Source organism: Leptopilina boulardi, unplaced genomic scaffold (genome assembly GCF_019393585.1).
Source record: "Leptopilina boulardi isolate dan_hultmark-lab unplaced genomic scaffold, ZJU_Lbou_2.1 LbouV2_327, whole genome shotgun sequence".
Classification (NCBI taxonomy): Eukaryota; Metazoa; Arthropoda; class Insecta; order Hymenoptera; family Figitidae; genus Leptopilina; species Leptopilina boulardi.
The window spans coordinates 3,206,249-3,212,248 of record NW_026137893.1 but is presented as its reverse complement, the minus strand read 5'-3'; positions in this window follow the sequence as shown (position 1 = coordinate 3,212,248).

Sequence of the window (6,000 nt, the reverse complement as noted above, 5' to 3'; positions counted from 1 at the left end):
GATATTCCATTTGAAAATGAATGTCCGTCAATGAGGCAAACAAGTCACAGGAATAGTAGAAGGCAACAATTATAAAACAAAGAAAAATAATTCTTTCCTTCAATTTCCTTGGTTGTTGGATTACAGACACGGCAAATAAAATTTGAATAATTACTGTCATGTTCCAAATTGTCCTGTCAAATTCTAAAAAATATTCGATTATCCAACTGGACGATATGATCAACAATGTCAATAGAATTAAATAGTAAAATGATGATCCCATGAAAAATGCAATAGATTTAGATTTGAGAATTGGAACGGTTATTGCAAAATGGTCCAAACCAAGATAGACAAATTCATTTACTTGTTTGTCACAAAGATTACTAAGCGACACTGACCTGACAGCAATTAAATTAATTTCATTATAAAACATGTCTTTTAAAGAACCAGATGACTTTTGTTTATTGCATCTAAATTTTCCAAAACTTTCTTTGTCAAGTACCAGAATCCTTTTAAAATTCATTACTTTAGAGAAAATTGATATTATGAAAGCATCTGGGCCAGAAATGTTAATTATATGTTTCGTTAAGTTTTGCTTGACAGCAAGAAAAGGGGGTTGATTAAAAACTGCAATCTTCAGTGGATATCCATTTAGGTTACGCAAATTGTCCAAAAACAAGTGTGTTTTGTTTCTTAACCTTCTCATCGTATAAGACACAAACGGATTTAATTGATGAATTGTGACTTTGTCATTTACAACATCAAGAATGGTGACATCAAGAAATAAATCCTTCCACATTTTTTGCAGAAATTTCCTGTAATTCGTAGTTTGACTGTAATTTAAGAAGCGAATAATTAAACATTTGGGACGAATTCGTGCTGCTGATAATTTTGTAATTAAACTCATTGCCTCTTGTGCCCATTGAGTACAGGTATTGTTTCTTGAAGAATCAATAATTACAAATAGTGTCGTATCTCGTGGATTCATTAACGAATTTCTCTCTTCTAAATTTTCAATTTTTTCCCTCAAATAAGAGCCATTAATATTCAGTGTCGGCAGATTTTTTTGAATACTCCGAATTGTACTCGAAAAATTCGGATCATTATTGTCGTCATTTGTTATTATCAAGACTTGATGTATTTTAACATCTCTTCTAATGGATTTAATAATAGTCTGATGCCATCGCGATTTTAGAATTTGGTTTCCTTGTATAAATTCATAACGATTTATTATATTTTTTGGTACAAATTGCGATTGATCTGTTACACTTTCCTTAAAAATTGCAGAAAACAACACTGCAAGGAGGATAAAGGAAATTGCAGATATCTTCATTATCCTCGTGTTTTTACTATTCAAAAATAAAAATCATGGTAACTGAGTGTCAATATATTGATACCTTGGCGGATTAGCTCAATCAGACTATGAATATTTATGATCAGGTTTGGCCTACGTTTCATTTAAAGTTTTGGCAAGGTGCATCAGGATTAAAAAAATAATTGGTTAATCAATATTTATAATTTTCCTTATCATACTGCAGTAATAAAAAATTTTGTTTTACATCAAAACTTTAGAGCAACCTGTTCAGATTCGCTTAGAGATTGATTTAACTAAATCCGCCAGGGTATTAAAAACTTTAAAAACTAATGACAGAAGTATTAATGTCTTTTTTAAATGATATACTCACTGGATATTTGTCAATGAATTTCAGCAGTAGCAGCTTTGAAATTTTTAAAGTAACTGTGCTACCTTTTGTGCAAACAGATTTCTTGTTTTGAATTTGTATTTTTTGGTTTCTTAGCAACCTTAAAGGCTTTTAAATAAATTTGTTAAATTGCTTTTTTTATCAAGTTGAACTATCTCACAATGTAGAGATACAATAAGGATTTTTAGATGATAAATAAAGTTCAAGGTGTTAAAAAGTAAAGAAACTAATATATGACAAAGTAAACTGTAAGAAAACATGTTTCTGTCAGTTAATTGGATTTATCAATGCAGAAAAGAAAAACGTCATTCGATAGGTTTCTTCGCACTTAAAGCAAGCAGCTGATCAGTTTTCTGCCTTACAGATTCTGCAAATTTTGATTTTGAACCAATGGTTCAATGACATTGTACATCTATGAAAATTTAGTTAAAGATTAATTTAGCGCCATCTTTAGTTTTTGTTTCAATCCTATTGTTGTTAGTTTACCTTTTTTATTCTGATAAAAAGTAATTCTCCAAAAAATGTCAAAATCGAAGCCACATAGCCAGAAACTAGTATTCCAAAAACTACAAATTTTATTTTTAACTTCTGATACTTTTCCAGGTTGTCTGAATTATGTTCGTTTTTTTTATCATCTTGTACTTGTTGGACGACTTTATTGTCATTCCATTTATCAATTAATGCAGCTTCTGTTAATGATCTAATAATTTTCTCCAATTTTCCAACGAATGGTGATTTAGGTTCGAATAAAAATCCTTGCGATGTTGAGTAAAGATATTCACCAAGAATTTTCATTTTGAATTTTTCCATGTGCGATTTTACTATCCATTTCGCAATAGAAAGTTTCATGACACATACAATATTTTTCTTTGCAAGCAAAGTTTTTATACAAATATCATTTTTAATGTAACGGATTTCTTTTTTCCCCCACATTCTAGCAAGATCTTCATCAAGTGAACCATCAATCCATGGCGGAATTATTTTATAAAATCCAACAGAAATTTTTGAATTGTTAAAATCTCTCAAGCTATTTATTTGTCTTTCTTTAGTTATTTTAAAATTAAAATCAGTCACTGAGGCATAAAAGTTTAGAGAATAATTAAACGACACAATAAGAAAGAAGAAAAAAACTATTCTCTCTTTCAATTTTTGAGGTTGTTGTGGTAGAGAAATACCAAACAAAATTTGTATAATAACTGTCATGTTCCAGACAATTCTGTCAAGTTGAAAAATGTACTCAATTATCCAACTTGTTAAGATGATTAAAAATGTCAATAGCACTAAATAGTAAAACTCTAATCCCAAGAAAACTTCAACAGAATGAGATTCGAAAATCGGAACAATTATTGCAAAATGATCTAAACCAAGATATGAAAATTCATTAACTTGTTTTGCGCACAGACCACTAAGCGAAACAGATCTGACAGCAATTAAATTGATGCGATTATAAAACAAATCTTTCAAAGAACCTGTTGATATTTGCTTATTACAATTAAAATGTCCGAATACATAGTCTTCAGGTACTAGGGTCATTTTGAAATTTATTATTTTAGAGAAAATTTTTATTATAAAAGCATCTGGACCAGAAATTTTAAATGGATGTTTGGTTAAATTTTTCTTGACGGTAAGAAAAGGAGGACGATTGAAAATTCCAATCTTCATTGGATAACCATTTAGATTCCGTGTTTTGTCCATAAACAAGTGTGTTTTGCTTGTTAACCTTCTCATCGTATAAGACACAAACGGATTCAATTGATGAATTGTGACTTTGTCATTTACAACATCAAGAATGGTGACGTCAAGAAATAAATTCTTCCATATTTTTTGCAGAAATTTCCTATAATCCGTTTGACTGTAATTTAAGAAACAAATAATTAAACATTTGGGACGAATTCGTGCTCCTGATAATTTTGTAATGAAACTCATTGCCTCTTGTACCCATTGAGTACAGCTATTGTTTCTAGAAGAATCAATAATTACAAATAGTGTCGTATCTCGTGGATTCATTAACAAATTGCTCTTTTCTAAATTTTGAATTTTTTCCCTCAAATAAGAGCCATTAATATTCAGTGTCGGCAGATTTTTTTGAATACTGCGAATTATACTCGTAACATTCGGATCATTATTGTCGTCATTTGTTATCATCAAGACTTGATGTATTTTAACATCTCTTCTAATGGATTTAATAACAGTCTGATGCCATCGCGATTTTAGAATTGAGTTTCCTTGTATAAATTCATAACGATTTATTATATTTTTTTGTACAAATTGCGATTGATCTGTTACACTTTCCTTAAAAATTACAGAAAACAACACTGCAAGGAGGTTAAAGGAAATTGCAGATGACTTCTTCATTCTTGTGTTTTTACTATTTAAAAAGAAAAATCATGGTAACTTACTGACAAGAAATAGATACCTTGGCGGATTAGTTCAATCAGTAAAATGAAAATATAAAAAATTACCGACATGGAAATCTACAACACCGACTGAGGGTAAAGAGGAAGCATTACATTTTTTGAAATTGCTTTTACCGACAGTCGGTAATGTAGATTTCTATGTCGTTAATTAATTATATTTTCATTTTTACTATTTTACCATCAGTCGGTAATGTAGATTTCTGTACCGGTAATCGATTTCTATTTGAAAAATAAGTTTTAATATTTAGAGAAAGCTGATCAAATTCGCTTAGAGGTTAATTGAAATAATCCACCAGGGTATTAAAAACTAATGACAGAAGTATAAATATTTTTTAATTGATATACTAACTGAATCTTTGTGTATTAATTTCAGCAGTAGAAGTTTTGAAATTTTTAAATTAACTGTGCTACCTTTTGTGCAAACAGATTTCTTGTTTTGAATTTGTATTTTTTGGTTTCTTAGCAACTAAGAACCTTAACGATTTTTAAATAAATTTGTTGAATTGCTTTTTGTTATCAAGTTGAAATATCTTACAATATAGAGATACAATAAATGTTCTTATATGATAAATAAAGTTCAAGGTGTTAAAAAGTAAAGAAACGAATATATGACAAAATGTTAAAAGTAGAAAAATTTATTTAAAATAATAAACAGAAATTCAAGATTACAAATAATTAATAAAAAAGGAATCATATACATTTTAATGTTACTAATGGAAACTATTTTATAGGTTTCATTCTGCAAATTTATTGAAAAATCAATGTTTGACCTGCATATTATTCAAATGAAAAGAAATATATAATATTATAAGAATAAAATAAAAAAAAAAAAAAACATAAAAGTCAACTAAAAAAATGTGATTAAATCTAATAATTTAAAAACAAAATTTTATCCGAATCTTTTAAACAGCAACTCTCCAAAAAATATTAATGTTGAAACACTATATCCCAAAATAATTGTTCCAATAAGCAATGATGTAATCTTAACATTTTCATTTCCTTGTGAATCATTTTCATCATTAAAATTAATTTTCCCTGTTTTTTTATTACGAACATTCCATTTTTCAATAAATCCCGATATTATCAATCGTAAATAAATTTTATGAAATTTATCAACATACGGTGAATTTGGTTCTAAATAATATGAAAGTGCCGATGAATATACAGAACTTTCAATATATTTTAAACGTTTTTCACGATTAACAATTTGTGTTTGCCAATCGGCAATTGATCGTTTTAAAAGACAGGCAATATTCTTTTTTTCCAATAAAACATCAATACAATTATTGTTTTCAACAAATCGATCATCATTATTACCCAACCATTTTGTTAAATTTTCATCATCAATAATTTTCTTAAATATTGGTAAAACATTACGATGACAATTTATTTTTAAATTACTTTTTATTAAATCACTCATATTGTTTAGCTGTATTTCTTTATTTAATTGAAATTGCATATCAGTGAATGAGGCAAAAATATTTGATGACCATAAAAATGCAACAATCATAAATGACATGAAACAACATTTTTCTTTAAATTTTTCTGGTTCTCTTTCAATGGACATACCAAATAATATTTGAATAATTATTGTTATATTCCAAATATTTTTATCAAATTTACCAAAATATTCAATGCACCAACTTGTTATTGCCGTTAATGCTATCAATAAAATTGAATAGTAAAAGGAATTACCAATTGAAAGGGAATATGATGAATTTGTTATAAGTGGAACAACAAATATAAAATGATCAAGTCCAGTTTCTATATATTCATTTGGATCAATTGGACACATTGTTTTAGATGTTGTCGTTCTATAGGCAATGAATTGAATTTTATTATAAAATAATTCATTTAAAAGTGCTGTTGATTTTGATTTTTTACAATTAAATCTTCCAAAA